We start from the raw sequence: 21,527 nt of genomic DNA on the forward strand, positions 1-21,527 counted from the left end.
AAGATGAATTAGCTTTGCTCATTTTACTTTTTACTTTTCAACCTAAAAGAAAACTGTTGGAAAGAAAATGGGGTTCCAAACAGCTACTTGGAAACTGTAATTTCCCCATTTCCTGTGTTTAAGAAACGCATAGAATGGCTGCTAGTATGGGTGGCACGTAGGCTTCATAGCGCAATATGAGCAGCTCCCTAACAATAGATATTCTGGATGTATTGTAGAGGACACGCGTTTTTGTTTGTTACACTTTACAAAGCTATTCGGATGCTTCATGCTTTTCTCTTGAGAAATTGCACGATTTTCTTTTTTTTTTTAAATGATTGTATCTGGTGTATATTATAGATACGAGATTTCAAAATTCAGCAATGATGCATTTCATAGTAAGAAAATTGTAAATTGCACTCCTGTTAAACCTGCACAACGCTCCATTGCTCTCCAGCTTGAACTATAGGACACACAAATACATGGTGCATTGGAAAGTTATGCATGTTTATCAGAGCTCATTTTCTGAAAGAAAACCAGCATCATTTCACAAAGCAAAAAATCAAAAAAGCTCAAGATAGCCAAATCTCGCAGAAGGCATTCTTTCACATCCAGGTCTTGATTGACTACCCATTGTACGCTTTCCAAGTGACCCTTTATTCTTTCATTTTTTTCATTCTCTCAGTCAATAATATATTATTCGCTATAATTGCTGAGTTTATTCAGTTATGTGTCACAATCTGTCTAGTAAGAAACATTTTTTTTTGTTGCCATAAGCATTATTTTGAGGGAGACTTGATGGGGCCTGTAAAAATGTTTGCTCCAATTTGTTAAATCTTTGTGAAGAAATGTTAGAGTTACCAGTTCAAGATCCTCCTGACGTGGGTCGCCCTTGAATAGTCAATGTCAGTTTTTTGTGGTGATTTGTTTTTTCTTTTAATAAATGTGCCTTCTGGTTAAGTACTTATTTCTCGGTAGTGGATTGGGTGTTTGTGTTGTCTGAAGACTTTGGCCAAGAGATGCGCAGCGGGGAATCCGTCTGCTGTATGTAGCTGAGCATTCACAAAGGGTGCAGGTCTTTTCTTTTCCTTTTTTTAAAAAACTTTTACCAACCTGCTTTTTACTCCGACGTATCTTAAATGTTTCCAAAGTCATACGTTTCTCTGTTCCTCACACTCCTCATTTACTTTCACACATTGTAGTAAAAAACTGGACGGTGAAATGAACGTTTATGTTCTTTAAACCTAATAACCACAAAACTGTTTGTTGGCTTAATAGAAGTATCCTGTACCTTGTGGTATTATTTTTTAGTTTGTGCTATTAGGTGTCGCCTGCAACACCTACAAGCCAAAACTTTTGCATTGGAGTACAGATGGGGAGGAATGACCTATGACGAGGGACAGTCTGTCTGTGTTTGGTTATGTGCCCAGCCATTGCCTGCCCATGGCCATGCTAATCCCTATAGCCATTCCCACCCATTCCTGCTTCTTCCCACCCAAAGCACTGCCTCATGGGAACTTTTTGAGCTCGCTTTAATAAAGCGTTACCATTAGGGTTTGCATTTTAAGTGCCCGCCAGTGTTTGTTTAAGGCAGTCTTCTGAGAATTAATGACTTAATTGGAGTTGTAAACACACAACTGGTGTAATATAAATGTCTTACCAGGCTTGCCTTCAGCACCTCGATGTATAAGCACGCTGCATGCCCTTCACTGAAGTCCTGGTAAAAGCAAGCATTGGAAAAGCGAACATTCTTGGCTTGTGCATAGGTTTTAAGCTTTTGCCAGGCACTGCTATTAGATGCCCAGGTGCTCGCACCATTTTGCGCCTGCTGCCAACAATGGGTAGTTAATAGCACTAAGTCTGTGCCTAAGAAAAGTGCCTTTCCCATGCCTACACAAACGTCCACACTGTTGGCTTTGAAAATGCTTGTTTTAACATGCTGGTTAACGCTTTACAGCCCAGACCTTCCATGTGTATTATCCAGTGTAGACTCCTTTGTTTTCTCTTACCAGAAAAAAAAAGCCTGTCACCCCTTGGTCATGGATGTTTAGACGTTTAGATGTTTAGAGGTGTCGGACCTAATCCACAAACCTTTAATGTAAGCAGTTGTATAAAGCCGTATGTCAATTCAGTGCACAGTATGTGATATTAGTACCCAGCGAGGGGGGTGTGGCGGCCGCCCAGCCAATGTGGAGGCTCAGAACACGGGTGCTATCAGACAGTAATCACACCTCTCTGAGCATCCTTTGGGCTGGCGGCCGCCATCTCCCCTCACTGGGGAATTAGTTAAGTCTTTCCCTGCCCATTCCCCCCACCCACAGAATTCCCTCCCTGCTCTCCCATCACCACTTACCTTCTTTTCTGTCCGTTTCGGGAGCGGACATGCTGGGAACATTTTTGTCCCCAGCTCATCCGCTCTCGATCTACGACAGGCCGTCATGGAAAGGAAGAAGGGACCATATGTAGTCCCTTCTTTTCCATGGTGGCTATTTTGTTTACTTTTTTTTCACTTCTTTTCAATGGCCGCCATGGAAATGGAAAATAGACTTTGTTTTCCCTTCCCCGGCAACCATTTTTTTCACCTTTGTTTATCTTTTCTGTTCCGAAACCAGAGCGTTTCAGAACAGAAAAAAAATGCTTTTAGTACCCTGGTCTTACGGGCGGGGGCATCACCGCTTCACTCGGGCCTGTAACTGTAGGCTGTGGGGCATTACCTGAAGTGGTAATGCCCCCCTGGCCAGGGCTTATTGCTTAACTAAAGAACAGTTCCGAGGTGTGGAGCAAGTCTGTCATTGAATAAAGGCCTCATACTAAGTGCACTTTCTGATGGCCAAGCAGAACAGATATAGTCTGCCCCCACAAGCTAAGTGATCATTTCTTTAAGTGGCATAGCAGTGCGTCTGCGCTATGTTGCTAGGTGGCTCCTTTTAAATACCATACGGTAACCAGTGTTGCCCAGTATTTGGATCCCCAACAAATCACATAATTCCTGGCTAGCAGGTGTACAAGGGCCGCAACTATTCTTTGCATGTTTTCCTGGTGACTGGTCATGCATGTATGTCAGAGACTCATTGCGTTTCGCCAACCAGGAAACTATGCTGTTTTAATTTGTTACTTCCAACTGTGGTCCAGTAGCAAAGGCGGCTTTTGGTGCCGACGGGGGGGGGGGGGTAATAGGGCACCAGCGGGAGGCTTAGTGGTGCACCAGGTGGGAACTAGAGTGGGGGGGAGTTGGCGCCCTCCTGGCTCCTCCACTGCTGTGGTCAAGCCCATTTGAAGGTTTATCTGCACGACTTGTTGCTTTCAGCAAGCTGTCCTTCGAGGGTGACGTTTGTAGTACAATATTGACACACTGTTAATGTGCTATATCACACATTTATATCTCGTACCACTCCTGCTGGAACTGGGCTGTGTTTCCCCAGATTTGCAATACGATGGGAATTGTCAACTTGCATTCCAAAAAGGGGGCAGCCAAAAGCCCATGCCCAAGCCACCACATGCCTCACTGCGGTGATCAGCTGTTGCCAGGGTTCAGAGACATGCGCTGGTTTCTCTTTGGTTGTTTGTTATGTAAGCTCAATAGTGTGATTAAAGTTAGATGGCTGCAGACAAGGCAGCAAGTGGATCATTCGATGTGGCTACGGTCCCATAAAAGCTTTGGATAAGAAAAGGAGGCATGAAGCTAGAATCATTCTATTTTTGCTCAACTAGATTGTCCTGTGTTTTATACTTTTGACAAGTCCATCACTTGGCTGCCATGGGTCCATCCATAACACCCCCTGCACTTTCCTCTCCAGGCCTTGCAAATTCCCATTAGACCTGCAGGGCACGTTCCTCATTTTACATACTCGACCTAAGAGGAGTGCAGATGCCCCAAGGTGACTGGTGGCAAAATATTTACCGGTGCTTTTTGTAAAATGGTGCATGTCGCCATAAGTACATTTTATGTTTGCTGCAATGCTGGCAAACATGGAGAGTGAAACCTGCATTTGCCATTTTCTGCAAACAATGTGTGTTTGCAGTAAATGAAAAATACGTTTTTAACATCCCCATACTCAGCAGCAAGGTAGAGTATCATGCAAATGGTTCTCACCCTGCAGAAAAACTACTAGCCAATGCTAGTGGGCTAGTGTCATGATTCCTACCCCCGGCCATCCGGACCAGGTCCATCTGTCCCAGGAGCAGGCATCCAGATACTTGGGAAAAACCCAGTAGCCCTGACTAGGGGCTATCTGGGTACAGTCGGCGCCAGGCTCATAGAAGGTGTCAGTCCTGGCGCCACAGGCGCCAGGCTCATTTGCTTTCACTTACCTCATGCAGACCATGCTGCTCAGCATTCAAACCAATGTGAAGTCTGAAGGGGGACTACTTTATTTCAGGGACTATTTTCTTACTCGGGTGTGGTCTTGGGAACTTCTAACCTGGGACTACTTTGAAGGCTATTTAAACCATGCCCGAAGAGCAGCTCACGCTTCGCGTTATTCTGCATCCTGCAGCGTAACGCTCACCGTGCCTGCAAGCCAGCATCCAGTCTTCTGCTACGCCCGCCTCGAGTCTGGAGCTCCTAGATTAAAGGGAGAAAGAAGGAAAAAGGTTAGAACAAGAACAATACTTATTTCCTCACCTGATTCTGGATCCATCGGGCCTTCGAATAGGAAGAAAGACATCAGTTGATGCGCATCGCATCGCCTGCTGCAGCGCCGCGCTATACTCACCAGCCTTCGCAGCACCTCCACGATCCACCTCTGTCTTCATCATTTCTTCGCCAAACTCCGGCACCTAAGAGGAATAAAGAACAGCAAGGTGAGCCAAGAGAATAATAAGGCAATATTAGTCACCACAATAGACTTACCTGATATTACCGCGGGAGGCATTCTTCATTTTCACGGGCCAGCGCAGCCTCCATTCATCTTCGCCGAACTCCGGCATCCAAGGGGAACAAAAGGACAGCCAGGTGAGCCGAAAGAACAAACCAAGGGAATCTCTTTCACCATAATAGACTTAGTTGATTTTACCGCTGGAGGTATTATTCCTCAAAACACCATAATTCCCACTCGGCACCTGTAATAAGAGAGAAAGCAACAGATTACATACAGGTGTCATGTACCGGACAGTGTTGGATACTACAGACTCTTACCTGAACTTTACCAGCCGCACGAGACAATCTTCTCTAGGGTCAAGCTGCAAGGAATCGGACAAGAGTGAGTCAGACATTTTGAGCTCTTATGAACTATATACTTACGGCTCCTCGCCAGGAACCTCAGAGTCAATATTGTTCTGGAACTCCAATTCCTTCGGACCAGTGAAGTAACTGGTTATCTACCCGCCCCTGCATTCTACACAGGATGGAGAGCTCATCCTTTAAAAACCTAAGGTGAGAATATAAAAAGAGACATCGGAGGTGATTAGAGGGGAGAACAGTTGGGGGGGGTGGGTATCACTCGAATCCACGGGTGGCTAATTCCCTTTCTCCACTTTCAGGAGAATACTTCTTCGGGTCAAGCAGACGAGATTAGGTGTGCCAGTCCAGTCTGTCATCTCTGCACTACGCGTCACGTGGCTGTAAATCGCAGCTGTCCAGTTCTGATCGACGCCCCTGTGGGAGCCAGGTGAGCGTAACAGAAAGCGAAGCCTACCCTCAAATTCCCACCCGGGCGTTATGGAGACCTCAGAAACTGACCAACTGGCCCAATTACTAGGGGAACTAAGGGCTGAAGTACATTCTGCCCGCCAAGAATCTAATGCGCTCAGGAGAGAACTGATTTTGTCAAAAGAGCGAACTGATGACCTTGCTAGGCAATTGCTGCAAAGCCAGGCTGGACAAGCACCCCTGCCTGGGCTAGAGGGAAACCCAACTCCTGTTTCATCAAGCAACTCTGTGCAAGTAATCCTACCAGGAACTATTCCTTTAGCTCCGCCCGAACGCTTTGCTGGGGACCCCAAAAGGTTTGCCGTGTTTATGAATCAATGCCGCCTGCACGGAGCCTTTCCAAATGATCAAGCCAAAGTAGCCTTCGTACTATCATATCAGTGGTAGCGCAGCCGATTGGTCGATTCCTCTAGTCAACCAGGATGACCCTCTTCTTCGTGACTTTCAGGGTTTTCAATTGAGCATGGAAAGACTATTCGCCTGACATTCACAGGGACAGGCCCTGGATAACGAACTTTTGTCCCTGCGAAAGGGTAACCAGGATCTACTAACCTATATCGCTACCTTCAATAGGTTGGTGGTGGAAACAGGATGGCCCGAGGTAAAGCAAATTACATTACTCCATAGTGGACTGCGAGGAGAACTCAAAGATGTTTTGGCTCAAGTTGTGAACCCACCCCAGGATTGTGCTGAATCTATAGAATTAGTGGTCCAGATAGATCACCGACTTCAGAATAGAAAGGCGGATCGAGCTAAGTTCGAGAATCGAGTGTTGGTTAAACCCAATGTTACCCCCAAAGGAACTGATGCACCGTAACCCATGCAGATCGGGGGTTTAGGGGACCTTTAACTCAGAAGGAAAGAGAAAAGAGACGACAGTTGCACTTGTGTCTGTACTGTGGAACCTTGGGACATTTTCTACGGGATTGCCCGGTAAAACCACCCAAAAAGGTGGTAGGAGCTGCGGACAAGTCAAACAGAGTCTGATCCGGGAAACGACCACGCCCGACAAGCGTAGAGGTCCGCTTGCCGACCTTAAAGAAGGACATTAAGACCTCGCACCTAATCGTGCCAATGGTCCTCATTAATCCTAGACAGCCATCACGTATGCACGCAGTAAGAGCTTACATAGATAGCGGGGCCATAGGAAACTATATGGATCAAGAACTGGCTTCAAGGATGAACCTATCTCTTTGCAAAAGAACCACTAAGATGCTCTGTTCTTCATACCGCGTCGCTGCAGGGGCGCGCTATACTCACCAGCCTTTGCAGCACCTCCATGATCCACCTCTGTCTTCATCATTTCTTAGCCAAACTCCGGCACCTAAGAGGAATAAAGAACAGCAAGGTGAGCCGAGAAAATAAGGCAATATTAGTCACCACAATAGACTTACCTGATTTTACCGCCGGAGGCATTCTTCATTTCCACGGGCCGGCGCAGCCTCCATTCATCTTCGCCGAACTCCGGCATCTAAGGGGAACAAAAGGACAGCCAGGTGAGCTGAAAGAACAAACCAAGGGAATCTTTCACCATAATAGACTTACCAGATTTTACCGCCGGAGGTATTATTCCTCAAAACACCATAATTCCCACTCAGCACCTGTAATAAGGGAGAAAGCAACAGATTACATACAGGTGTCATGTACCGGACAGTGTTGGATACTACAGACTCTTACCTGAACTTTACCAGCTGCACGAGGCAATCTTCTCTAGGGTCAAGCTGCAAGCTGAAAGGAATCGGACAAGAGTGAAAGTCAGACATTTTGAACTCTTACGAACTATATATTTACGACTCCTCGCCAGGAACCTCAGAGTCAATATTGTTCTGGAACTCTCCAATTCCTTCGGACCAGTAACTGGTTATCCACGCGCCCCTGCATTCTACACAGGATGGAGAGCTCATCCTTTAAAAACCTAAGGTGAGAATATAAAAAGAGACATCGGAGGTGATTAGAGGGGAGAACAGTGTGGGGGGGGGTTATCACTCGAATCCACGGGTGGCTAATTCCCTTTCTCCACTTTCAGGAGAATACTTCTTCGGGTCAAGCAGACGAGATTAGGTGGGCCAGTCCAGTCTGTCATCTCTGTACTGCGCGTCACATGGGTGTAAACCGCAGCTGTCCAGTTCCGATCGACTCCCCTGTGGGAGCCAGGTGAGCGTAACAGCTAGTACATTTTGAGAGCCATGCTCTCCATGGCCATCTGACATACACATGCTGCGCTGGTCCTCTGCCCGCCCAATTTGGAATTCGGGTTGTTTTGTTCATTGTCCATCCTCATGAACTGGGTTTGCTGAAACACAAATTGCTTTATGGACAAGAGTTTATGCTCCCTATAATCTTTAGCACTTATGCACAGTAGCCAAGGTGACCAATCGTATGCAAATCAATCTTGGTCTCTCCACCTGTGGGAGAAGTTCAGCCCAACTGCTGGGCCATGTTGCTACTGTGCAGGCACCCAAGCCAATCCACTTCGGTTTCAGCCTTGTTTGGCCTCATCAGTGAGGTGAAATTGGCGTCTCTAGGCACAGTGAGCAAGGGCTTTACGCTTGGGCATTACCCTTACAACCTGAATCGGTGCATTCATTTGCGTCCCAAAGAATGGAAAGTAATGACGTCTGTTGCTTGTTGGTTAGAAGCAGCTTCCAGGGTATCGGGTAATATATCCCCATACATAATGTCGTCGGGAAATACCATGGGCGACATTATATATGGTGACATTATGTATGCGGACGGGTTGCAGGAATGTCCCCTGTTCCCCTTGTTAAAGAATTCAGGGGCGCGGGGGTGTCCCTCGCATGTTCAATGTAATAATGTCTCCGCAAAAAAGGCAACTTTTTTGTCAGAAGACATTTTTGCAGGGACATTATTACATGGAACCGCTTCCAGTTGAATGCAACACTGTAATGGTGAAATACTTTCAACTTAAGTTGATATTTAATACCACTTGATGATCACATGACTTATAAACATTATGCTGTGTTATTTCCAGGAAGAAATTGTCTTATGCAGAAAGTTAAACAAGAACGGTGCGTTTTTTATTAGGATACATTTTATCATTCCATGGCAGTTTTAGGATTATAAGATTAGAGCAGGATCTGTGTTTTTGTGAGGGGCTCAATTTTGTGGTTGGGCAATTCTGGTAGGAATGTAGGTTTGGTATATCTGCGGACAAGTTTAAAAGCCACACACATTGATGAAACTGTAATTCTGGGCAGCCAAGCTTTTCTTTTTAAAAGATTTTTTTATTGCAATTGATTTCAGTAAACCTTTACTACAAGCCTTTCTTCAAGAGCGTACATTCATAGAAAGGAGTAGTCATAAAGATGTCAGTTATTGGTAGTCAAAAGGGATGGACGAGGTAAGGCGGGAATTGAGTGCAAGGGGAAACTCCTATAGTTTTCAAAAAGGATAAGTCTCAAATTTTGAGAACACCTTCTCCCTCCGAGATCTCGAAAAGAAAAGCCCTTCTGCACGGACTTACCACTCCCTGCCCCAGGGGGTGAAGCTCACCTCAATGACGAACAATTGTCCTTCCTTTCACAATGTGGCAGTCAGAAGGTTTATGATTGCAAAGTTCATTGGGCACTATAGGTCTTTAAGTCCAGCCATTCCCAAAGCAGATCATGGCTATTGTGTTAGGAGCACCCTGAAACCATGACCTGATAAATCGCTTTTCCAATGGGTGTCTATGGGCTATTTGATAATTATTCAGAAAGCCTTTGTTAGTAGAGGCAAATCAGTAGGAAATATTTTCTTGGAGCCAGTCTAGACCATATTTAGCATATGAGATGGGTGAAAATCAAGTTTTGAACATAAAAACAGGGAAGTCATCTGAAGAGACCCTATAAGAGCTTACCGGGGCCACTGTTGGCTCAAAAGGTGTCGGAGAAGGAATGAATCAATCCTGCAAATGTTCTTGGTTTCCTAGGAACCCTCAGTGCCTCCCCATTTCCTGTCAAAGGTCTGGGTCATAATTTATGCTTCTGTAGAAAAGGCAGCATATGTATGGTTAGAACAGTAATGGTGTAAAGCCAGGTGAAGGCAGCCATGGGGAAAGCGAGTTTAAATGTGGTGTGGTTAGTTATCATAAGGCAAGGAGTACAGAAAGGTCCAGACGGTAAGGTGGCCCTTTGCTTGTGAAGTATATTTCAAGAGTGAGGAGTTGGATGGCAGATATATTATCTGTTTTTGGGCCTCAGAAAACCCTAAACCGACAAGTTGGTGGCCATCTTGGGTATTTAAAAAAAAAAAATTCAAATTACATTAGATTACATTTCATTTGTTATGCGCGCTATTGACCCTAGGGCATAAAGGCGCAGACAACGAAAAGACGTACAACACAAATGAGGACAGGCTTAGATGTGAGGATCAAAGCATCCTCAGCAAATTATTCCTCTATTCCCTGTAGTATGATGCAGTAGTATTAAATACGTTTTTAAGACCGAATGACCTATAACCTCCTGACAAGCCCAGAAAGGCACGAGCGCAGTACCACCTGATCTCTAATCCAGCAAAGAATAGCACTCCATCCAGCCATTCCAGGGAGCAATAGCAGACAAGTAGTGATGCCGAACTTCATCGAGGATCACCGATTTGCCCAACGTATCCAGTGCACAGCCCACAGCACTTGGGGTGAAAGGCAAAATGGATGAAACGATGTGAAAGTTCTAACTAATTTCAACGAAAATATATGTAAAAGAACCGTACACAGACAATAAACATGAGACTTTGAAAAGGGCATAGGATCAACAACCTGTCAAATGTACTGAGGCGATGCAGTGCCCAAATTTCACAACACATGCACGTAAAAACATGAGAAAAGCATACATCTGACTTGCCAAATAGCTTCCTTGTAGTTCACCATCCAGCCCCATGTCCCACCCAGCTTATCACGTACCATTCCTCATCCTCAGGAACTGTTCATGTAATGGGCAACACTATGGTTTATATGCTCTAGAACCCCTATTCCCCGCCCGACCCCACCCAGATGCACCCCGGCATGCAGAGGGGTTAATCGCTTCTGTCTGATATTGATGTCACTCCTATGGGCTAGTTTCATTGGTCAGCTGAGGCGAGTGCTGCTTCATTTTTCCGGTCGGTCGATGGCAGAGTTGTACCTTGTGACTTCAAGTACCCTAGGAGATTATAAGTAGAGAGACAGGAGGTTCTGTGACTTATCAGAGTGAGGTATGTTGATAGTTGTTATGACCGGATCCTCTTTGAGGAGGATGCAGTAGATTGTGTTTATGGACAGGCAGGATTTAGGGTACAGCTCAGTGACCAGTCAAGAGGTGATGTTCTATTCAGTAGAGCACCTGGCTTCTTTAGGCAATGTGTCCAAAGAGCTGGACAGACTGATAACATTATGTTTCCCCACTGCCCTCCTTCCTTCTCATAGGACAACTGTGGTCGTCCGTGGGATGTTGCATTAAACTTCTTTTTCATCTAGTAAGATGCTCTTGCAGGGTTTGCAGTATGCATTACTGCAGGTGCCGGAGCAGGCGTTTGTCACAAGCGGAAGGGGTCTGTTTCTGCACGTGTGATTTTCCTTTTTTTTTTTTTCGTTTTTTTTTTTTAGATCCAAGTGCCCAATAGGTGCTTTAATCACCTGAACGGTGTTGGAAAGTGCATCTATCGTTCTCAGACTACCACATAAGTAGTGCGAACAGTGTGTGGTTGTTGGAATGCCCGTTAGGTATCTGGTTATGAAACGGCAGCGAGGTGTGTTTATCTTATCAGATGTTGGGACCGTTCTTACAAGCATCCCATGGTTAACTGTACTTTGCCTGACACATATTGACAATGCAATGTAGTTTAGGCAGTGCAATCATTTGTAAATAATTCTGAGCAAGTGGGTTTCCTGGTTCTTCAGCTAGTCTATATCTGAGTGGTAATTGTAGACGTCTCATCCCAGTCCTAGGATGCATACGGGCAAGCCATAAAAACTGACACTCATTCACTTATCCGCTCACAAATCCATAAATAAGGATTTGGGTGGAGGATACAAGAATGATCTTTTGTTTTCCCTGGTATATAGTCAGGCGGTTACGCAATTGTAATACCACCTCGTTTGCTCAACCTATTAATGTCCCATCTTTGTGTATTACCACAACATTTATTGGAATGGGTGGTACCTTATGTCAGACCGCACACACATGACAGACTCGAGGATGGTACAAGGGTTTTATTTTGGGTATTGTGGGCCCTAGGGGTGTGTGTGTGTGTGTCTCCTTCTCTCTTGCACTCTCTCCCTCTTCTTCTCTCTCTCCATCTCTGATACTTCGTGCAACTCTTCTCCTATCTATAGCAAGGCATTACCCTGCTTTGCAGTGACCAGATGTGCGACAGACCACCCGCAGGTCTACAAAGCACGTCCAGTAAAATGTGGGCCAGGCACAGAACTGGTCTCATTGGTCTATAAAAAGCAGCCTCTTCTGTAAGATCCTGGCCAATCCGAATCTCTCCAGGATGCCAGCACCCATAGTTAGACTTGTGGCTAAGATTTCATGGTGTTTAGTCACTCGAGTTGGAAGTGCCTAAAAAGCTGTGGGGTGGATTTATTTTATAGTTTATGGATTAAGAACTAAACATGCCACCCAAGAACAGCACTAGCTACCAATCCTTAACCACCAATAGCATCCATTCAACCCGCATAGCCATCCTTCACATGACTGATGAAGTCTGCAAGAGCAAAGAAGTGGAATTAAGCAAATATTGGGATGTAGAGCATGGAAGATTAGAATTTAGCTGGCACAAACAGTTAAAGCGAAATCAGTTAATCTACATTAATAGATGAAAATTATTACAGTTGCAGTGAGTGACAAGCTGTATTTCAGAATTGCGATCCATACTGCTTCAAAGACAGCACAATGGGAATATTTGAGAATTGTGAACTAGATGGGGGGACTAAATCATTTGAATGCTAGCTGTGTGAGTAAGAACATCATCACTGGCAATTGCAATGCTTCTGAATTGGCAATATCGTTCCCCAAATACTTCAGTTTTTCATACAGTTACTGTCAAAGACAACACGTTCCTTTCACGTACATGCCTCATTCCATTTGGAGGTGCTAGTTCACTCTGTCTGTGTGTGCACAGTTTCCCATCACTAATCAAAACCCACAAGCTCCAGACAGCAAATAGAAAGAATACTGGACCAGCATCTCCTGAATGCAATAGGGCATGGCCTATTTCAAAAGGAATATAGAAGGCAAACATACCACTGCCATAGCCTCAACTTCCCCAGCGCATCCAGTCATATATACTTCCATGTCCAGATCTATAAAACCTGCGCCTTCCTCTGATGGGTTTGTCATGTGGTCCAAGTTGTTGTCCAATTATTCGTCTTGGCGGATCAAATGATCCTCTGATTTTGCTCCTAATAAATTTGAAGATCTGAACTGTGGCGGAAAATTGGGAAATTAAAATGTTTGTCAGTCAGTCAAACACCTTTATTCGGCCAAAAAATGACCATCAAAGTACATCCTGCAAAAACAGTTCTAGAAATAGGGGTGCAAATTGAAAACAAAGTTACAGGGAAACAACATTAAAGAAAACAGGGCAGTATGAACATGCCACCCCTCCAAAAAGAGACCCTAGACAGTTCTTTGAAACAATGATCTAGGCCCACCATCCCCTTACTTCAGCCATGTCCCATGGCGCCTCCGGCCCAAGGTGGTCAGATTTGCCCCTGAAAGGGGGCTGTTGTTAGAAAAAACCCCAGTGTTTACTCTGGCAGATCTAGGAGGGGCAGCAGAGTTTAGAAAAGGGCGCATGCTGATTGAGATCCCACTCATAGCTTGTTGGCCTGCCCGCCCCCAACCTTCCAAAACCCGGTTAGCCGTGCTCTGGTCCCAAAAAAAAAGTTTGATGCTATCCATGGTGTTCATGCCCATACTTGGAATTCTGCAACAGCCCGCCAGAGCTTCTCTGCGTACAAATGGGCAACCTCCAGAAGTGTTCAGCCAAAATAAACATTTGTTAAGTAGGGCATCCTTTGGTTCAGACTTGTTTGCTGCCAGTTTGGGAACCCCCTGTAAGAAGACAATAGGGCGTTTGGGCTTTCCCTGTTCTAAGGGTTTATGCTGACCCCCAGACTTCCACAGGCCCTGGTCTTTGGACTCAGAACACACAGAGCCCAAGATAGCGGAGGACTGGGCCACCGAAGGCAGAGACATTAAGCTAAAGTTAGAGACCTTCCTGCTCGCCCTGGTAACGGCAGGGGGAACACAGGGCCCGTTGTTAGAGAATGATTCTCCTAATGCCAAGTTAAGGGGGACGGCAGACCCTTTGGGGGTGGTCAGGACTGGGGGGACCTGAACAGGTAAACTTTCCAAGGGGCTTTCCAAGGATAGGGCCTTATACCCCACGGCAGCTGAAGCGGTCACCATGGGCTCCCCCTGGACAATTCCACCACCCTTCAATTGGGCCTCTAGTACAGATAGCAAGAGAGCCTTGATGATGGCCAGTTCCGCCAGAACTTGATTACACCCACACCCCCTATGTAACAATGCCTCCTCTGGGGGTCGGTCAGTGGACAAGTTACACTCATGATTACTGGCGGCAGTTGGTTGATTGATGGTCTCAACCATCCGGGGTAGGGTCAAACAGGGGGAAGGACTGGCCCCAGAGCTCGTAGATGAGAGAACATCACTCCACGAACTGTTATGGGAGCTGGAGGAGGATTTGCCCCTTAGGACAATTTGTTCCAGACTGTCCCCTACAGCCAGGAGAGATGACACAAGTGTTGAGGGGGATCCATGGGAGAGGGGTTCGATGGTTGTGGCTGTGGTCAGGGCCGAAGACGTGCTTTGCGACAGGGGGAGACTTGGTTCCGGCTCGCCACCAGCATTTCCACTGGCATCCGGAAGCAGCTTGAACAGACCACCCTGGTTACTATGCAGGGTTACTTGGCTCCCCAGGTGCTGCTGACCCATTACTGGTGATGGAATTAGTGTCGCTGCTAGAATGCCGGATATAGACAGGGACTGATTTACAATGGGCTTGATGGCACATGTCCCAGTGGCCCCCAGAGTAGTACCCATGGTAGTTACTGAGGGTGCCCCCCCCTGTGGTCGCTGTCTCCTCAATACCACAGTCTTACGCTGGAATTTCTGCAGGGGGGGGGTCATAGTCAGTGAGTTGGGGGCAAAAAAGGAGTGGGGGGAACGGGGATAAGGGGTCAGTAGTCGGCTGCACCATAGCCGAAACTTGAGGTTTCCGTGTCCAGATACTTATGGAGGGGCACACCACACACCTCCATCGTAATCCGCCTCCCCAGCTCACCTCTGTTATCAATGTCCAGTCCAGTGGCTGGACTCCAGCGGCGCCAAACACCGCGCCCTTGCCCCGCCGCGGGCTTCACCGCTGCGGGGCTAGCGAGGCGCTAATAAGCCCAGGGGGGCGGGGCCACGAACCAGGAAGTCCCCCGGAGTCCACAAGCGGCGCCAAACACCGCGCCCTTGCCCCGCCGCGGGCTTCACCGCTGCGGGGCTAGCGAGGCGCTAATAAGCCCAGGGGGGCGGGGCCACGAACCAGGAAGTCCCCCGGAGTCCACAAGCGGCGCCAAACACCGCGCCCTTGCCCCGCCGCGGGCTTCACCGCTGCGGGGCTAGCGAGGCGCTAATAAGCCCAGGGGGGCGGGGCCACGAACCAGGAAGTCCCCCGGAGTCCACAAGCGGCGCCAAACACCGCGCCCTTGCCCCGCCGCGGGCTTCCGCGGCGGGGCCCGGAACAAAAAAATGTTTGTCAGTCAGTACAAAAAAATGTTTGTACTGCAGCTGCCTGGCACTGCAATATTATAGTGACTTGGCCCTGTAATCTACCATGTTTAAATAGTGTTTCTTGCTTATGCGAGGCAGAGACTGTAGGATCTACTGTGGATGTCTTTACAATGAAAGCCTCTTGTCTAGCTTGTTGGAATGCTCGCTTTCCCATCTCGCTTCTGGCGCGTTTCCCTTTTGGCATATGCAAGTGGGATCTAGGCTCTCGCTTTCTTATGAAAAGTAACACAGGGGAGCGAAAGTCCTATTGGTAATGCTCTCGCTGCCCTCAAAGTATATGGGAATCTTAAGGAGTGTGGCCACCTTGACTAAGTGAGTTACAGCGGGATGACTTCACTGATAACACTGGCTTACGTTAAGGAGCACAGCTGATGTCAAAGGCTCATCTAATGAGGCTTTGTTCTTTACTGGCAGGAAGGATTTAGCATGCAACCTTGACCTTTGGGACTATCCCTTCCATTGGAAAGCATGGGTCGTGTTGGGCATAAAGGCGCGTGGATCGGAGGGAATTGGGTGCTCCGAATCTGGAGTCTTGTATTGCTATTGGTTTGATGCGGTCACTGCTTTCTTCTAATAAAGTACTCACCAATCCACCCGAGTCGTAAGTGATTCTTTTTTTTTCTACAGAATATATCTGAAAGGAACTGAACTGTGCTGTCATTTTCGAAAATCGGGATTGATGGTCTGTATGAGATTGTGCTGCGTGATTGTTACAATTGGATAGGGATGGTCTCCTCAGTCATTTTGCCAAAGAAGGGGAGATGTGCGATGGGGCGATAGGTGGCAAGGTCATTTGATCACAGTGTGGGTTTCTCCAGCAGAGCAAGCCTGTTCCATTTTCAGTACACCTGAGAAGGTGCGTTCAGTGAGGGATGTGTTGAAGACGTTGAGAAATTGTGTGAGTGCTTATGTGATCACCTTCACAAAGGAGTGGAGGATCTCCTCTTTATAGGATGTGGGATGGAGGATGGCGGGAGTTTTGTTCAGGTCTTCTGCAGTAATTGTCGTGAAATTTGTGTACATTTTTGCGCTAAAGTATACCTCTTGGCATCTTACCACTGTATGATTTAGAACTGATAAAACATAATAGCTGCCAGGAACAAATAAAATGATTACATAGGGCAAAACCATATTTTCAGCTTTTCATGACATCTGAGCCGGTCAGAGGTGGCTGGAAAGGAAAGAGGCATCGAATTTTATAGATTAGCCACCTGATAAGACAAAGTCCTACCTCTAGTGCGTACTGTGATGGGGCATCAACTGGAAGAACCACTCTGACAAGCAAATTACAATTCAAGGGTGTTTATTTACAACCGTCAGGTTGGCTGATGGGAACTCTGGGTTATAGGGCCAACTAGGGTCTTGGGGAGTTTGGCGCTAGGTCTTTATCTCTATCTCCAGCCCCTGCCCCCTCCTAATTGGTCTTTCTCTCCTCCCTAGCCCAGCTTCTGTAACATAGTTATTGCAGAGTGAAGCAGAGTGTTTGTGGTGTTTGACCTGTTCAAATGAGCTGCAGCTACAGTGTTTTTTCCACTTTCATTCTGCTGAAAGACTCTCCACTAACGTGGAGCATAGCGGAGTGAAGCAGAGTATTTGTAGTGTTCGTGGGGGGAGGTACACAAGTGCCTAAAGGTAAGACTCATGGAAAACTTGAAAGCTATTGATATGGCTGGCCCCCTGATGCCTCTACCGGCACCGCCGCAGCGCGTAGATGGGACGCGAACATGTGCGCAGAAAAAATTGCCAGTTTCTCTAACGGCTTTAATACAGCCACAGACTCGCCTCCAACATAGACGATGTAATTCAGCTGATCAGAGGAACTCACGTGAGCAATCAATCAACACAGCACCATATAACGGAACCCAATCTCAGGACCCTGCGAGGCATGATGAGTTAAAAAACAGATTGCCCGCTTACGTTCCCGCCCCCCTTTGCTTGGTGAAATCCAGCTCAACTGGGGCTATGGCCCCTGTGGACTCTGAGCGGTGCTGCGTGTCTGACACTGCGACTGGATCCGTAGGATCGACGAGCGGCCGGGGCGAGTCCATGCTTGTCCTTGCAGGGCAGGCATTGTCATTGGAACTAATGGGTGTCCTGCCCTCAGGTGCAGGCGTGGGTTCTGTGCGTCCATCCCCGCCATGTGACCAGGACGTGAGGTTGGCACACCCCTCGGCACACTCCCCCTCGACAGTGCCTCTGCTGGCCGAACTAGCAATACGGGCACTGGATCCCTCACAATGTGAGAAGGGATCGGGAACAATTTTGCCTGAAAAGCCTAAAGCATGCTCTAATGGCAAATTCAAAGAAATGGAACAAAGCAAAATAAATAGTACAAAAGAGCACTTGAGGACCAGATTTAATGCAGACAAAGACAATGACAAAATACCACGTGATTGTATACAGCCCTGCACTCTGTAAGAGGAGCTTAAAGGAACGTCACTTTGCGATTCCTTTCATGGAACTGCAAAAACGCAAGTTCCAGATGAGTGTCCAAATGAAGTCTTTGTGAATGAAAACGTACACATACATCCATCGGATCGCAACATAAACACAGATACCTCCAATTCCATCAATTTCTTAATAGATGAAGGTGAGCTGGTTACCAGTCAGGCTTACAAACATGTGGAGAAACGAAGGAACTCGCTGGCAGTGGCAGACTAACTACTGCAAGACTTGCGGCAACTTAATGAAAAAGTACATAATGGAGGAGGATTTGAAAGCCAAACATCGCTGAAAACCGACAACAATACACTGTGCTACAATCCTAGCCCCCAAAACTACAATTATGACATCAACATCCCGAGTACGACTCTAACAGAACAGATTGAGTTTGCATGTGGTGCAACTAAACGAAGGCGTTTGGACCGAAGTGCTCAAAGAGACATAATGTCATCCCAAAAAAGATTGCATAATAATATGCAAAAGGGTTGGGACAGAGTTGATGTAAGGACCCCAGGTGAGAATAACTACATCCACAATAAAGATATGGAAGGAGATTCCTTATCTGATGAGAATTCGACCGACTTCAGTTGCTGAAAGAGCCTTCCCGAAAGTCAGAAGAGTAACCTGTGGAATATCTCATCCACCTAAGCTTGTCCCTCACTCAACAAGCCGAGATGATCAGCTCGGAAATGACACCTAAAATATCTTCGGCGATCACAATAGCAACATCTCCATTTATCAAAATGTATGAACAATTTAATGACAACTACCGAGATCCAAATACACTAATTGCTCTACTTAACTCAAAAACGGTTAACATTGAAATTGAAATGCGGGAAATGAAATCCAGATGCATAACGATTTCCAAGCTCTGGAAAAAGCTATTGACCTAATACAGGAACAACTGCACCGTTCTGCAGATGACAAGAAACTGCTAGCAGAGGTCGCAAGAGAAGCTATCTCAATCCTTAAAAAAACACACTTTGACAACATTGCAAATGCTACTGCGAATCAGCCCATGGGAAATTACACAAGTAACGGTAGTCCTGGAAGATATCGCTCATGTGCGTGTTTGAGGGAAAGTGATGATGCACCGATCTGTAGTAACCTAAAAAACCAGGGCAGTTCCCTACCTACCTCTGTTAACGTCGAGTTGTTACCTTCTCCATTAGAATCAACGGAGTCAAGAGTGACTAACTTGGAGCAGCAACACTGCCTTAGGCCTGTAATGTCGACCCAAACATCTATAACTAAACAAATTGAATGCGCAAGTGTTTTGACGACAAGTCCACAAGAAACGAGTGCTACAACAACGGCCACAACTATATAGACCTCACACTCAAGAAAACTGCTGGGGTCACTAGTGCTCCAGAGATCTTGCCCAGAGATGAACTTCCCTCAACCTCAGAGAATGCCATCCTGATACCGGATGCCATGGTAGAAGGGACTGCAGTAGAGAAGAGTTCAACATCCTATCCAATATTCGAGAAAAAAAATAAACTCCCACAGATTCCACAGCAAGAACCTCAACAAAAACAAGGTAAGTGTAAAAAGAAAAGTAAAAACTTAACATGCACGAAACGACAAAATGGGAATGGATCTCGGAAATTTCGAATGAACTTGAAATCGTTAAACCTTGTTGTACACACAGCGGGCGCAACAAGTGGAACAACAATGACTCCTGGTAATGAGATGGCAAAAAATGCAAAAATTGCTTAGTATCCCAACTCTAGAAAACAAAGAAATAATTGATGAGCTGATGGATCTAACGACCTATGAGACAAGCGATGAGGAACAAATCCGACGGGAAGAAAGGTCAGACTCTTAAGACCGAACCTCAAGTATGTCCTCATGGTCCGAACACTGAGAACTTTACGGTGACCTCAAGTAACACGCTATTGGGACTACAAAAACTCAACCGCAAAGATTGTTCGAAATGGAGGCCTCATCTGAGCCCAAAAAAGCCAAACAAACAACTGAAATAGCCTCTGCTGCCTCCATTTAGTTCATGACCATGGAAGCCAACAGAAAAGCTGCTCAACTAAAAGGTATGATGCTGCCAACTCCGTCTTTCGTAGAAGCACCAACAATGACTCGGTATAAAGGAGCAGAATCCGAGCCGGACAAAGTATTGAAAATCCTCCTACAGAACCAATCTAATAACCTTAGGAAGTCTCAAAAAACTTCTGACATGAGCTGGAGAGAAGATCCGTGAACAGTAATTCACCAAAAACAAACTCAAGAGAAGACCCATGAAAAAGATAGCCTCCAACTATGGTGTTATGTTGGAGAGGAGTTACCACTCTGACGATGGGCTAATCTTAAACAGGACCAACGTAATAGGCCAATTCCATCATAACGCCCAACTGAAGTCTGTAGCATCAAAAGACATGAAAACAGTAGAATTTCTAAATGAAACCCAAACCGACTGTGTCCTATTGCATATCCATGATGTCACCATTAAGGATCTGATACTTGAGGGTGTAATTGCTCTGAATCAGTTGGACTTCAAAGTTGTTGAAATAGCTATGGACAGAGAACAGAAGCCAGGTCCCCAAAATCTGGCAGGAAGCGATTCAGATTGTTGGGGCTCCATTGGAAGAGAACAAAAATTCACATTGCAAAAAGACGAAGGCCCAACGCACCGTGTCCCGCTACAACGGACCCCGGAGGTCTATAGATGAAAATGAATTTGAAGAGGAACCAGCGCCAGCCCCAAAAAGACAAATACAAATCACAATTCCTTGTGATAACAAAGGAGAAAACATCACCATAGAAGCGCCTCAGACCAAAGCTAACCATTTAACTGAAAATTGGAATTGGATAGCTGGAGCACTAAACTCAAATAAAACCTGGTAATGTTCAAGGACCGTGGATGAGGAGCACATACAAATTGGCTTGTGGAATACAAGGGGACACTTTCACCTTTTCCAAGATCAATCAAGGGATCTAACCGAATTGGATATCCTGTGTCTCCAGGAAACATGACTGACAACAACGCCAATTGCTGCTGACTATGAAATAGCCATGAATCCTGCCATTAAGCCTAATAAGGGTCGCCCCATGTCCGGGTTACTTACCCTAGTTAAAAAACGAAGTGGAATGCAAATAATAAAGACTTGTAATAAATCACTGTATATTCAAAAACTGGTCCGAACCAACCGCTGCTAGCAATCAACATATATTGGCAGCACAAAGCCACCGGGACATGGGCCTTTACTGATGGGCTATGCAAAATTATTGACCAAATAATAACAACGGTAATTATCATATGTGGCGATTGGAATCTGGACTTTTTGAATGTGACCCCAAGTGCGAATGACAATAAAAAGGTGAAGCAAGGAACTCAACGAAATAACCTAGAGATGTCAGACCACTGGCAACGTGAAATGAGCATGAGACAACTCAGAATGCTAAATGGGAACACCCCTGGTGACATTCCCGCACAACCGACGTGGAACCGGGTTAAACATTCCGTACTGGATTACATCATTGCTTCAAGCTGCATTGCCGATAATACATCATCATTAAATGTAGTCAAAATGACACAGAGCAACCACAACTTGGTAACAATTACGATGAGAAACACAGCCCAGTTAAACATCAATGAACTGTATCACCACGAGGTGGAAGTTGAACCTGGACGGAATAGACTACGATTAAATGGTAAA

The 21,527-nt window shown here is 46.0% G+C and overlaps 1 protein-coding gene across 3 annotated transcripts in view; it reads left to right on the forward strand.

Moving 5' to 3' along the window:
- ARHGEF11 (Rho guanine nucleotide exchange factor 11) overlaps positions 1-21,527 on the forward strand; it is a 1,841,770-nt gene that overhangs the window by 441,841 nt on the left and 1,378,402 nt on the right. The gene's annotated exons all lie outside the window — the stretch shown is intronic.

Source organism: Ambystoma mexicanum, chromosome 1p, assembly GCF_040938575.1.
Source record: "Ambystoma mexicanum isolate Mex_15411 chromosome 1p, UKY_AmexF1_1, whole genome shotgun sequence".
Taxonomy (NCBI): domain Eukaryota; kingdom Metazoa; phylum Chordata; class Amphibia; order Caudata; family Ambystomatidae; genus Ambystoma; species Ambystoma mexicanum.